This window comes from Armigeres subalbatus, chromosome 3 (genome assembly GCF_024139115.2).
Source record: "Armigeres subalbatus isolate Guangzhou_Male chromosome 3, GZ_Asu_2, whole genome shotgun sequence".
Classification (NCBI taxonomy): domain Eukaryota; kingdom Metazoa; phylum Arthropoda; class Insecta; order Diptera; family Culicidae; genus Armigeres; species Armigeres subalbatus.
This window is the reverse complement of record NC_085141.1, coordinates 307,432,448-307,447,944: the sequence shown is the minus strand read 5'-3', so window position 1 is coordinate 307,447,944 and position 15,497 is coordinate 307,432,448. Positions and strand designations below refer to the sequence as shown.

Below are 15,497 nucleotides of genomic sequence, written 5' to 3'. Positions count from 1 at the left end.
CTATGATAACAAATTTATCAAACTTATATTTATTTATACAAGTGCGAAAAATCAGAATCGGATAGGAAGCCCCCACAGAAAAATGCCAATTCTCGCTTTGTTTTCGCTCATTTCGTGTTGATTACTGCACAGTGCACAGCTGTGTAGAACAAATTGAAATGCATCATCAGAGCTAATGCTCCCCGCATTTGGCGCTTTCTAAAAGAAATTTATCATGGGGTATAGCCTCCCGAATCAGTTCTCTATCATGACAGCTAGCGAAAAAAGTCTCACGCGGTATGCTACATATCGTATATGTATACAGAGATGATAAATGAGAGACTTGTTTATTCTCTTTAGGATTCAATCCCTGGTCGAGGATTTGCTATTTTTGAGGAATTCGGGAAATTGGTTTTCGGAGAATTGTACAATTTCAAAGAACCTCGGTTGAACTAAATAATAGGGAATTTACACTGAAGAAGTTACACTGAATTGTTCGTTTTCTAAACAATACCCAACACCAAAAACCATCCGCATTCCAAAAGTTTTTTCGAACCTCTCTATAATCGTCTATCCTTTGGGTAGAGATAACTTACGAAGGGTCCTTCCCAGACTTCCGAATGAGGATGACTTTTGCCGACTTCTATGAAGAGCATGAGCATGAGCATGAGCATGATTGACCGCCCACGGTTGCTACTCCGTTATTGCCAGGTCAGCTGTAATTACACAGAGAACCAACAGATGAAGTTTGGGACTAACACCATCTTCAATGTGTAAGAACTGGTGACCCAAAAATAAGCAATACCAGCGCCGGCCGTGTCCGAAGGCAGGTCAATTAAGGAATAGGTAGGATAATGTTGACGTGATTCTCGCTTTGATAGAAGCCGACGAGTCATCTGCACTTCCACGAGAAATCACTGGGATGTTGGACATATGGGGAAGGGAGTGTGGCAGGGTTCGTTTTGGTAAACGGTATGCCGTGTATAGCGTGTAGTTTGCTCGATGAAAACAAAACTAATATCAACTCTCGCATTTTAAATGTATACTTCATACCTTCAATTTATATTCAAAATTCAATTTTGATTGGACAAAAATGTTCGAAATTGAAGGATTTTGACAAAATAAAAGGGGACATTTCACAATACTCAACTTGATCGGAAAGTTGGCCAAAATAACATAAGACAACAAGGGGTGGGTGGAACTCCTGATAACCATGGTAATTATCTAACAATAACAATCTATCCTATTAATTATAACAATAACGGAATATCGTTTAGTATTACATATTCTTCTTCATTTTCGACGAACGATAATACCCTTGATTGTGAAATGTCTGCTGAGATGCTTTGTGGTCATCCCTTTTGCCGTTTCACTTGCGTGAGTGGGATAAAGTGTGAAAAAATCACAGATTGTGATATCGCAATCACTACACTACACTGCTTGTGAACTGAATTTGAGTTAAGTGTGCTTATTAGTATTCCAGTAATGATAAATTTGATGATGAGTAAAACGCTTAGAGGAAAAAGAGTATTTTACGATAGCAATAATTTTACGCATTTTTGAAATACATAATTCAATTCTAAAGGTTTCTCACTTATCTCTAGGTTCATAGCAGAAGCGGCAGTCACTAGGCGACCGAGTTTGTCGCAGAATTCCTTGAATGAATGTCGCAGAATTCCAGAGTGTCCTTGAAGAAGACACTCCATTCCCATGTCGGATTCCGAAAAAACGATCCAACGCATGGCCTCGTTTATACCAGCTATAACCTCGGAAACCCCCATAAAAAATAGGAAATTTTCAACGTTCAGTATGCATTTTTAAATTTTGCGATATTTTATATATTCTATTTTTAGTTAACACGCTATCAATAAAAGCAAGTTCTTTTTTGCCTACACATTCGTACTCAAACACACAAGCACATATATAAATGCACATATAAACAGTCATCATCACAATTCATCGACCTGGGTCCAAAGCCGATGATGGAAAGTTCGGTTTTAGGAGTGCACATTATTTTAGGCTACATGTACACGAAAAGCAAAACATGAATAGTAATGAAAATATCTCAAATATAGAGCGATACTTATCAAACAAAATATTTATCAAACATAACTTCTAAGCAATATTGACGCTTCTCGAGCGTCAATTAAGCAAATGACCTTCGTTACTTAAAGTTAGAACTGGCCTGTTCTTCATGACATTAGTTACTAGGAAGTTGTGAAAGAAAACACTCGGCACCTCCATGGTGGAGAATCATTGGCACCTTTCAATATTTCTGTGGATGATATAAGGACATAAGTGCTGTCCAATGAGCAGCCCGAAGCAGCTCGAAGTTGTTCCCGTCCTGCTCGTTCTTTTTTGTCAACAAACGGGCATGATAGGGATGGGAACAACTCCGAGCTACCCCGAGCCGCTCACTGGACAGCATTATATTCTTTTTCAAGATCACATACAAGAAAAAAGGAAATATTAACAGTCTTGAAATATGTGAAAAAAGGAAATTCTGCTGGAATGCATTGCTTCCAATAGTCACGCTATGATGGGGAGAGCAGGTATCAAAAATCATTACCATAATGTTTGTGATCCTTAGTGAATTATATAAAATGTGTAATGACAAATATTGTAATGACTTCTCTCGATACTTATCTTGGATACAGACTGCAATCAACCAACTACTTCCAGTTGCCGGGAGAGTAGTGCCGTAGTGCGTTTTAGTGAGGGCTCGAATTTCAAAAAACGATACACGATGATGCTCCCATTTCTCGTCTCCTTTGCGGCTTCAAGGAACTTCATTTTCTATTTAGATATTCTTCAGATATCTTGAAAATCAAAATTCCTAAAAATTACGGCACTCCGGAAACAAAATTTGAAGGGTGTAAAATTTTTCTTTTGCCGACTTCTATGAAGACACAAGACAAACTAGTCTTGGGTTGAAAGTCTCGTCAATAAAGAAAAGAAACATTCTAGAACGATGACAAATAGCTGAGTCGGAGGTGCACGAAAAACGAAGCACTCTTGTGTTTGAGTTCAAGATTCAGAATTTTGTCGAAGCCTGGGGCCTTCATGTTCTCCGATGATTTGATATGGGCCGTCAATTCGCCAGCTGACATCTCCAAGAAGTCGTTGGGAGTCAGAAGGATGTTGTCCACATGCTCGTTAACGGCTGCTTGTGGACTGACGATGTTCTCTCCAAGATTGTGTGCAAATATGGAATGGAGGAGGCTTGTATTCGGAATTTTGGTTAATTACCATAACGACTTAGTCTGGAAGAGCGTGGATCTTATTGGAGCATTTCGCCGAGTGGGAGAATCCTGGCTCTGGATGGTGCAGTGGTCTCCATGTCGTTGCTCCAGTTGGTACCATTTAGATTGGCATTCAGCTCGCCGATAATGAAGAACTGGTCCAGTCACCGAGTCAACTCGATGATGTTTCTCCGACGGACCATCACCGGTTTTGGCTTGCGATGAGTAATTTTGCCCATAAAAGATGGGCTTGGGACACCGATAGCGCTCATCGAGAAGCTCAGCCAGTTGCCAGTTACCAGTTGCGAGGCGTCTCAAGCAAGAAAGATTGATCCGCTGGAAAAATAAATTCAGATCCCGAGAGTCTTCAGCGTGAATTTAAACCTTGTGTTTAACGTATTGGGGGCCCTCCTTAGCCGTGAGGTAAGACGCGCGGCTACAAAGCAAGACCATGCTGAGGGTGGCTGGGTTCGATTCCCGGTGCCGGTCAAGGCAATTTTCGGATTGGAAATTGTCTCGACTTCCCTGGGCATAAAAGTATCATCGTGTTAGCCTTATGATATACGAATGCAAAAATGGTAACCTGGCATAGAAACCTCGCAGTTAACAACTGTGGAAGTGCTTAATGAATATTAAACTGTGAGGCGGCTCTGTCCCAGTGTGGGGATGTAATGCCAATAAGAAGAAGAAGAAGTGTAAGGTATTGCCCAGTCCACTTAACCAGAATCAGATTGCATAAAAAATCCATTGTCTATTACCCTGAATAAGTGCTTCGAAAAGCATCACTAAAGTTTGACGATGATAAAGGGATATGATATAACAGTTAAAAAAAAAGTGATCATGTTTTTGTCCCATCTATTTCTATATTGTACATTTATAAAGTTGTTCACATATATTCATATAAGTAACGCATGTAAATTACATGCTAATCAATTTTTGCAAATAATTTGTTTTCTCAATCAGGAAATACTTATCTACTAATACGTCCAATTATTAAGATACTAATAAACAAGACTTACCAACACAAACATACCTGATCTGTTCATTCACGAGGTTTCCATTTGAACCCGTTCTGGCGGATGTTCCAGTTTGACAATCGATAAGCTGCCAAAGAACAGCTCCTTTTCGCTCATCGGCTGTTGCCTTTCCGCCACTCGACTTAAATCCGGTTTGTTCCGCATATGGGCCGTTCCCATTGGCAGCTGCTTATTGTGAACCATGGCAACGTGTTCATCCAACTGTCCCTTCTCACTGAAAACCTGCGTACATGTGGAACATTGGAAAATGCTCACCTTTTTGGATGGTTGGACGATCGGCTCTTCCGATCGATGGCACTTGAGATGCAAGGTCAAAGATTTCAGCTCCAGGAACCTGGCCGAACAAATCTTGCACTTGAACATCATGGACCCATGCTCCCCGGGTCGGATATTCTGCGCGGAATGGGTCAACTCGTGTTTCTGCAAGAACGCCCGATAGACGAACCGCATTCGGCACACCTTACACTCGAAAGGTTTAGTCTCGCTGTGGCTGTTTTTCAGGTGGTGTTGTAGCGATGAATTGTAGGGGAATGTCTTCTGGCAGATATCACACTTGGGAACGGGTCCACCGGAACGAGATTTCTGGTTGAGATCCATATCCGATGTGAGCAGTTGCGCCGGATCGATGTCTATGATCATCTGCGAATCGTCATCTACGGCTAACTGATCAGCGGAATCGTTCATTGGCGATGTTGAGTCGGCTGCAAAGTTTCCAAATATTGAGAAAGTGTTCTTAAAAACAACACAAACAATTTATATCGCAAAAATGTCACTCCCCGAAAAATACTCATTCAACATTTCAACGATGTATAACGTTATTAGGTAATATAAGTTTAAATTACCTACAACCCATTTTACTAAATGTCACATGGAATAGTCACTTACCATCTTGCGCCCCGGATACGATATTCAACTCCAGTTCCTTGTGCAGTTTCTTTTGATGCCGCAGCAGTAACTCTCGCTCTTCGAATTCCTGTTCGCATATCATGCACACGAATGCAATATCGACATCGCTCTTCTTCTTTATGTGCACTTTGGATAGATCCAGACTACTGGATGCAGTGGCCGTTGTAGATTCATTCTGCGTACTATTCTGCTGGGTTTGTGCTTCCTTCTTCAAGAGCATCTCCAGCTCCTGGCGTTGTTCACGTTCCTTTTCGAATGCAAGAAGTTCATGCATTTTCATGTGCGTGTTCAGGACACTTTCCCTGGCAAACGCTTCCGAACAAATGATACACTTGTACTCGTTCCGTTCTTTATTCTCGTTTTGTTGCAACTCCTGTGGGTGCGACTTTCGAACGTGCATGTTGAAGGCCCGTTTACCAGGCAATTTTTCATCGCAGTACTCACAGGGCCATTCATTGTCTGGATTGTCCTGCTCATCGGACTGCTTCTCCGCATGTATCTTAGCATGCTGAGTAAGCTGAGAACGGGACGCAAACCGGTACTGGCAAATGTCGCACTTGAATGGCCGATTGTACGCTACGTGGACGCTTTTGTGCTTTTTGAAGCGCACGAGAGTGTTGAACGTTTTGGTACAAATCTTGCAAGTGTAAACTGTTTCGCCGGTTTCATCTGTTTCTTCAGACTTCTCGTCAATTTTAATTACTCCCACTCCGTGGGTCAATGCTTTGTGTCGAATCAGACGGAGTTCCGTCGTCAGCGTGTAATAACATACATCGCATTTGTATGGCTTGCTCGGATCATGCTTGGTAATGATGTGCGTCCGACATTGACTTTTGTAGGCAAAGTCCTGATTGCAAATCCCGCAGGTATGACTTCCTTTATCGTTGAGTTTGTAATTTTCTTCGAAGAGCGTCTCATTGGGATCATCCTCTTCTGCGGGGGGCATCTCCTGGATCAATTCCGAGGTACTGTCCATAAAAGTGCTTTCCGCTAACGGATAATAAGGTTCCGAAATCATGAACGGAAAGCTTCCCGTGTCCACCGACGAGTTTTGGACAAGATTTTGGTCATCGGGTTCCAGCACTTCCTGTTTGATGCGGATTCCCTCGGAAACGTCTGGGACTTGCTGCTGCTGCTGCTAAAATAAGAGAATGAATGGGATATAAAAAAAAGAACCATTAATGTCGATTATTCTTCAAATTGTATTGCCCTTATAGCTTATTAGAGATTTACTGGAAATATGTTATGATTTCTGGCGAAACAGGAATATTCCTGGAAGCTGAAAAGATCTTTTCAAGCATAATTTTTCATAACGACGTATGTAACAATTATGAGGATTCGAGAAATCCTTTACAGAAAGTTGTCAAAACTTTTTCTAAAACTTGTAGCAGTCAGGAATATTGTGTATAAATTTGTTTATAGTTTTTGTAAATAAGGTAGATTGTAAGCAGTTACATCTTTCAATGGCCAATAAATGTACATAATTGTCCCTTGACGTAGGCAAACGGGCACTATCAATTAGCCAAGCTCTCCAAGGTCGAGGCCATTTGTTTTTCGGATAAGGTGGGAGAGGGAAAGCAGCACAACTTTCGTATCAATTATCCATTGTGCCAATAAGGTCACGATCGTACACGAAGGGGGTCGGGAAACGACGTGTTTCCGGTTGTGTCCGAGCCCACCATCCTTGAGCTGAGGATTCACGGACTCGATCATTTCGTCCGTGATCAGCTAATGAGTTGGAAGTGTCCGCGTTTGCTAGTAATTATTTCAATTGTTCGGAAGTATGTGTTACTGTGACTTTAAATGTAATTAGTCAATTCATAATTGTTCATTCCTTAGCAATTAGGCAGAAAGTGTGCGTATAGATTTTGTGTGCGAGAGTAGGCGAAGAAAACCTTGTGAAGATAAAGTTTGTTGCTCTAAAGTGTGCTAAATGTATTTGTGCTCATGTGTTTTGTGTAGCCAGATTGGCTTGATTTTCCCGCAGATTCTTTTCGCACCCAAGCGCGACGCTTCTCCCCAACGGACGGAAAATCCCCGACAACCGTCAATTGGTCGGAAGCGGACCGATCCGACACCATATTAGTCCGAGGGAAGGCCAGGGGACCTCCACGTGGACGAGATCCACCAACCGGTCCGTCAAACCACCGGCAAGCAAAAGCCATTCTGTTGCGTCGGCTTCATTAAGAAGCGTCATCGCCGGCGTCAACAAGCCGGGAGCGTCGACCCCACCGGCAGGTCATCGACTGGGTCAGTAAGCTCAAACAAACCGGTGAGTCATCAAACCCTTTTTTTGATTGGAGTGCGGCGTCCGAGGAGGGCGCCGCGGAGGAACGTTTTTTGTGCCAGTCGTAGACTGATGACCCGAATGTGCTGCTAAAGCCAAACATTTTTTCGTGAGCCGCAATCCACCGACGACCGCTTGGGTCCGCCATCACGGACCCGTGAAACATGCGTGCGTGAGCCGTTTTCGCCACCACCAAAAATACCGTCAAGTAGCAGGAGCGCAGACTAGTCAGCAGCTGCGCTGCGTGGAAGCGTGACGTCACATTAAGACACAGCACAGAGCACAAACGAAAGAGAGAGCTAGGGAAGAGAAACCGCACACAAGATAGGAGACAGAAACTATGAATGAACACAAACCCTAAAACAGATAAGCGAAAGCAAAAGCAAACGAACATGCAATCCTGTTAGTTTTAAGATCTATAATAAAATACCATGTGTTGCTCTAAATAAAATGTCTCTATGTAGTTCCCCTAGCCATTTGATTAATTGATTGTGTTTTAACGTCACAGCGCGAATTGTTTGTTAGTTTTCGAGTCCCGTCCTCCAATGTTGAATTTGACTGTGGATTGTTTATGTTTTTTCCAGCTTATTAATGGTTGTTGGTGAGAGGAGAGAGTCCGCCGATGATGAGAGGCGCACTCCCACTTAGAGTGTATTAGGTTCTGATGGGCTCTCACCCACTCTTTGAGTGTATGATGTGGCTGTACGGTATAGAGGGAAGATAGGGTGGACCCGATTTGGCACTTTTCGTTGTTGCTGGCTGGACCGATCCATAAATCCTTATCGGGAAAATTAAAATGGACTCGCCTTGAGAGAGTCTCATCCGGGCAAAATAAATTAGGCCGTGGTCTCCTTAATGGAGTGGCGCTTAAGCCACGTGCTTTTTACCACGGATCGCTCCGTGCCGGCTACAAACTGTTTAACCCTTATGCGGCCAACAAAAAACACACGTGGATGGCCGACAGGGTACCCGTGTTCCACTAAATTGATACTCTCATAACTTCAACAATTTTCAACCGATTTGGATAATTTTGACAGTTTTGGAAACAGAAACTCATATACTTTTTGCCCATTGTCAAGAAATCTTTGAAGTAAGGCTTAAGAGTCTACACGCGTAACCAAAGGCCATTCAACCAGTTTCAAATATGCTACAAGCTCTTTGCGCTTCTTAGAATTGAAGGTGTTCACAGTATATGCTTCGGGTAATGCAAAAATCCCTGAAATGAGGTCTTAGTCATCCGAGAAATCTCTGGAGTAAAGCCTAAAGATCTACTCGCGTAACCAAAGGCCTATTATGCAAATTCAAATACGGTACATGCTCTTTGTGGTACTTAGCATAGAATGCGTTCACAGTATATGTTCCGAGTCATCCAAGAAATCTCTGGAGTAAGGCCTTAAGGACTACACTCATAACCATGGGTCTATGGACTTGTCTCAAAAGTGGTACACGCTTTTTGCGCATCTTGAAATCAAATGTACTACATATCAGAAAAATATATTAAGCTCTTTTTAGTGGAATGTATTAAACCGTCTAAGACGAATTAAGTACATTCCATTTAATTCCACCAGTTAATTTTCGTTATCTTTGCAGATACGTATTTCGACCACAACTGTGTGGTCGTCTTCAGTGTTCAGAAATACGTATCTGCAAAGATAACGAAAATTAACTGGTGGAATTAAATGGACAGTACTTAATTCGTCTTAGACGGTGTACTACATATGTTTTGCGCTATCGAAGAAATCTCTCGGATAAGTCCTCTGGCGCCTTCATTGCATATGTTCATGGTCGTCCAAGAAAACCCTGGAAAAGGCCATCAGGTCTACACGCGTAACCAGAGATCTTTTAGATTATTTCAAAACTGGTACATGCCCTTTGTGGTACATAGAATAGAACGCCTCTATTGCATATGTTCATGGTCCTCCAAGAAAACCCTGGAAAAGGCCTTAAGATCTACACGCGTAACCAAAGATCTATCAGATTTTTTCAAAAGTGTTACATGCCCTTTGTGGTACATAGAATAGATTGCATCCATTGCATAGGTTCATGGTCATCCAAGAAAACCCTGGAATAGGCCTTTAAATTGCATATGTTTATGGTCTTCCAAGAAAATGTTTGAATAGGCTTCAGGATCTTCACACGTAACCAGATACCTTTCGGATTGTTTCAAAAGTGGCATATGCCCTTTGTGGTACATAGAATATACCGCTTTCATTGCACTTGAACAATCCTCAGGAACTTCACGCGTAACCAGAGCTCTTTCGGCCTATTTGAATAGTTATACATGCCTTTTATGGTACGTAGAATAGAATGCACCCATTTCAAATGTTCATGGTCATCCAAGAAAACCCTGGAGTAAGTCATTAGGATATACACCAGAGCCTGTTTTAGATTTGGTACATGCCTTTGGGGTTCTAGAATAAAAAGCGTTCATCTTCTTCTTCTTCTTCTTCGTTGGCATTACATCCCCCACTGGGACATTGCCGCCTCGCAGCTTAGTGTTCATTAAGCACTTCCACAGTTATTAACTGCGAGGTTTCTAAGCCAAGGTTACCATTTCTGCATTCGTATATCATGAGGCTAACACGATGATACTTTTATGCTAGGGGAAGTCGAGACAATTTCCAATCCGAAAATTGTCTAGACCGGCACCGGGAATCGAACCCAGCCACCCTCAGCATGGTCTTGCTTTGTAGCCGCGCATCTTACCGCACGGCTAAGGAGGGCCCCAATAAAAAAATAATAATAAAAAGCGTTCATGGCATATGCTAATGGTCATCCTAGAAATTTATGGAGTAAGACTTCTAGGCTTACACGAATATCTAGAGGGTCTTTGAAGTCACTCCTTACGGAATCCAAGTTTCAAAGTGCTCGCGTTTTCGGGGGCACACCACTCGATACGGAAGTAACGCACAACTGTTATTTTAATTATCGGACCTCCGTATCGATTGGTGTGCCCCGAAAACGCGAGCACTTTGAAACTTGGATTCCGTGAGGAGTGTCCTCAATCTAATTTTAATATGGTACATGATCTTTGCGATATTAGCCCGTTTTTCCCTTCACGTTCTTGGCGTGAAGTTGTATCGTTCCAATTTATCTACATTTTTCATTTCCAAAGAGTAGACAACTTCATATTAGGGATATGAATGAAGTTTGTATACTACCTAGAACCAACAACAACAAGACAACAATAACTACTTGGAATGCTAATATATCAAGATGAGATTTCACATCTTGTTTATTCTTCAATACCTGCCCAGAGTTAATGACAACAACTTGAACTACTTGAAATGCAAACATGTACCAATAGCTTTCCGTTCGTGGGTTGATCTGCAGATCGTTCCGATATGGAGTTCATAGACTACCTAGTACCATGGCAAAAACAAAAACTACAGCAGATGTTCGATAACTGCAAGTCATTTAACTGCAATGCTTTTAAACTGCAATTCGATAGTTGCAACAGTTTTACAGTTATCGGACCGCTAAACTTCAAACCGATGTCAGACTCAATGACAGCTGCATTGCGCTGCACATTTAGATGCACTTTCATTGCATCTGACGTCGATTGACAACCGTTTGACGTCTAAAGTGCGTTGCAGTTATCGAACGGCATTCGATAACTGAAAAGTAAACATTTTGCAGTTATCGAACGGCTACTGTACTAGGAATGCGTACATTCACTCAGATGAGGTTGACCCGATTTTGTCACTCCCAGATTTTGTCTACCCCTGATTTTGCCTAAACCTTCACTGCCTGTAGCTTATTATGAATCATTTATGAGTACCTGTTAATAAGTTTGTAAGTCTCTTCGACAAAAAAATACGGATTCCATTCACGTATTTTGCCTTGCTACGGAGCCCACGACAATGAAAATAACTACTTAAAATACAAACATATACCAAGAAGGGGTCTCACAACTTGTTTATTTTCAAATAACTGCCTCCATTAAGAAGGTTGATCCATCGACCTTGACTCTATTTCATAGACTATCTGGAGCTCAAGACAATAACAAGAACTACTTGGAATACAAACATATACCAAGATGGGGTCACAAAACTTGTTTATTCTTCGATAACTGCCTCCATTACGGAGATTGATTTACAGGACTTTGGTGGGGTTTAATCCCACGAAACCAGTATGCTAGACTGGTGTTTTCCCTACTAAGCTACGAAGGACCTCCGTCGTCCTCCACAGCTTAGCGGGTACTGATGAAACCAAATTCACAGCACCGGGCATGTAGCCGAACTCTTGCAATACATTCTCAGAACTAACTCTCTAATATATGTTTTTGTACAATGCCAACCAAGTAGGATGAGTATTTAGTATTATCTGGCTCCTACACACTTGCTTCATCACCAACGGCGCTTGATGAAGTAGGGTTGTGTGAGATTGTGCCAGTTAGTCGTCAGATCCCAACCCGACCACATAAGCGAAGAGGGATCGCCTTTCGAGTTCAGTACATTCAAAGTTAATTGCCCGGGTATTGAGCCACCCGGAGTGGAAATTAAATCTGAAACTCGATTATGCATATGCACAACATGTGATAGATTAAGTTCGGAAAAGGTATTGGAGGAAAACCGCTACCTTCCGTCCTTCCCAGTTGTTCTTCAATAACTGCATCCGTTACGGAGGTTGATACACCGACCTTGGCTCTATGGAGTTCGTAGACTTCCTGGAACCCACGACAACAACAAGAACTACTTGGAATACACACATATACCAAGAAGGGGTCACGCTACTTGTTTATTCTTCGATAACTGCCTCCATTACGGAGATAGATCCGAAGATCTTGACTGTATGGAGTTCGTAGACTACCTGGAACTCACGACAACAACAAGAACTACATGAAATACAAACATATACCAAGAAGGGGTCACACAACTTTATAACTTGTTTATTCTTCAATAACTGCCTTGATTACGGAGGTTGATCCACCGACCTTGAATCTATGGAGTTCGTAGATACCTGGAGCCAACGACAACAACAAGAACTACTTGAAATACAAACATTTATCAAGAAGGGTCTCAAAACTTGTTTATTCTTCAAACGCTGCCTGTTACGAGGTCGATCCCAGGCTCGACTCTATGGAGTGAGTCCTCGACAACAACAAGAACTACTTGGAATACACACATACCAAGAAGGGTCACGCAACTTGTTTTCTTCGATAACTGCCTCCATTACGGAGATTGATCCGAAGATCTTAACTGTATGGAGTTTGTAGACAACCTGGAACTCACGAACAACAAGAACTACAAGAAACACAACTGTATACCAAGAAGGGTAACGCAACTTGTTTTTTCGATAAACGCCTCATTACGGAGATTTTCCGAAGACCTTGACTGTATGGAGTTCGTAGATCACCTGGAACTCACAAAACAACAAGGTCATTGGATGACTCGAAATATACTAAAGCATTATATGCTAAGCACCAAAAGAGATGTACGTTTTTGAATTTGTGATAGACCTTTGGTAACGTTAGAGACCATAAGATCTCATTCCAGGATTTGATGACTGAGGCCTTACTCATGGGTTTTGGAGAACAGGAATATATACTTGAACACCGACTATTCAGCAAGCAATGAACATGTAATATATTTGAAACTGGTTGATAGTCCTTCGGTTACGTGTGTAGACTCTTAAGCCTTACTTCAAAGATTCAATAAATTAAATTAAATAATTAAACAAATTTTCTTGTATAACCATGGACAAAAACTGTAAACCTTGACAATGGGCAAAAAGTATATGAGTTTGCTTCTAAAACTGTCAAAATTATCAAAACTGGTTGAAAATTGTTAAGTTATGAAATATCAATTTAGGGAACACGGGTACCCTGTCGGCCATCCACGTGGTAAAAAACAGATGCCCTCCCACGTCCCTCCTCACTGTATCAACGTGATTTTCACAGATGCTACATTTTATGGAGTTCTTAGATATCACGAGTTTCAGCTTTCAGCTATTTCATTGAAATATCTACCTGAATTTGAAAAGAAACCGGGTACCTGTCGGCCGCATAAGGTATTAAAACTAAATTTTTTTCAATATTTTTTCGCTGGCATGCATCAATACATGGCACTTAATAGGCGTTTTCACGTCATAGCAGTTAATTTAAATTCCTGTGAAAACGATAAATTATACATACACCGGTATGCTGTACATTCTGCAGTACATTGGTGGTTTTCCATAGTGCACGATTGACGCACGCAGTTTGTTTTGTTTTGCTTTTTGTGTATAGGTCGGTTTAGTTCCATATGTTAAAGCGACGTAAGTAACAGTGAGACCTCAAAATTGAAAATTCACACGTCGATTTGAAAAAGATTAAATTAAAGAATTTTAAGATCTAACATCAGTAAAATCGATGCGAATAACCGTGCGGGACCGAAATCCGTACAGCACCGAAATCCTCCACCTCATGAGATATCAATAAATTAAAGGGGTTAAAGATAATAATGTAAAAATAATTTATCTGTTCAGATACTTGGCAGTTAACATTTAAGAAATTTAAATGAAAGAAGATTGAAATTAAAACAACAAAATCAAAAAAATCTTCACCCACCAAACGCGTTGTTTTTGCCGCCATATTGTTTTCGGAGAGCATAATTGCACCAAAGTAATGTGTGTTTAATCAGAGTGTAAAATAATCGAAATTTTTAGTGAAGTCCATTTTCTTCACTTGTCAGCCTACCAGACACATTGATAGTTTTTCGACGTCAATATTCAGTTGAATATTAGTCATTGAATATTTATGCACACTAAATTGATAAATTATCTGAAATCTGAACACGTTTAAATGAGTAAAGGTGATTTATCACACAGGACTGAATCCGATTTTCATCCGCGAGGCACTTTCAGCGGTAAACAGCAATATAAACAATGCTATATGTTTTTTCTGCACTAGTAAACACATTCAGTGACAGTCGAATGAATGAGTCGTGGAGTAGTCGTCGACTATGTCATTCCATGTTTTGAATATTCATGGATGTTTGTCACGGACCGAAGTTGTTTCAATGAAGATGAATATTTAAGCTCTGGTTTTAATTGCTAATTATCATTACATAAGATAAGCGGAATACAAATTGAATTGATCGCTTCTCCAAGGTATCGAACTATTTACGGTAGTTTAGTCAATCAGACTGCTTCAATTTAAATATTTAGTTAATAAATAGCTGTACGGATTTTGATCCTTGAATCTAAATCCGTCCATGGTGACGGATTTCGAGTCATGAGAGTTGATTTTATTCATTATTTTATCATATTTTTCGTAGTTTTCAATGAGTAAATATGAAACACTTCAAAAGTAGAAGCCGTCATGCTCCTGTGTCAATGACAAACGTTTTATTTACACTCGATTCGTATTTTCTAATGATTTTTTCATATACTAAGGTGCTTAAGTGTACGGATTTCGATGCTCCACAGTATAAAGTCGCATGTAATTGTCATGTTATATTGAAAACCTCGTTTTGTTTACTTTTGTTACATACGTCCTTATGAAAATTATGCTTATTTTGAAAGTTCTAAACGAATTTGCAAGCCATAAGCTGAATTAGTGAACTTCAAACTTATTTAAGAACTAGTACCTGGCAGATGTGTCCTGTCTGCATAGTAGGCAAAATGCGCATTGTGGACTGCCCGTGAAATTTCCATACGGTTCTTAGTTTTAGTTTTTACGATTTACAACCTTATTCGTGATTTTCGCAAAAGGATATATTATATAAACCCGTCGGAAACTGTTACGAACATATCTGCTAAAGGAATGAAGAAAATCCATCCTGCCGTTTTCGAGTTATGCGGATACGAACACAGACCATTTCATTTTATTATATAGATAGAAGAAGTTTAGTGTTTAGCAGAGATTTGTCTTACTTACAGCTGCTCTTTAATCATTTTCCGATGGAGAATTTGAGTGTTTCTGAGACAGTCTATCTGATAGGGAAAAATAATGACAAAAACCCTAGAAATCAATTTTACTTATTAATCAACTAGGTAAAGACCATTGACTTTGTTGATGCTTTGATTAAGGGAAGATCCATTAATTACGTAACGCGAAAACAG

General features: G+C 40.7%; 1 pseudogene; it reads right to left on the bottom strand.

Annotated features, from left to right (window-relative positions):
- Window positions 1–4,059: 4,059 nt before the first annotated feature.
- LOC134225168 (zinc finger protein 189-like) overlaps window positions 4,060–15,497 on the bottom strand; it is a 61,648-nt pseudogene continuing 50,210 nt past the window's right edge.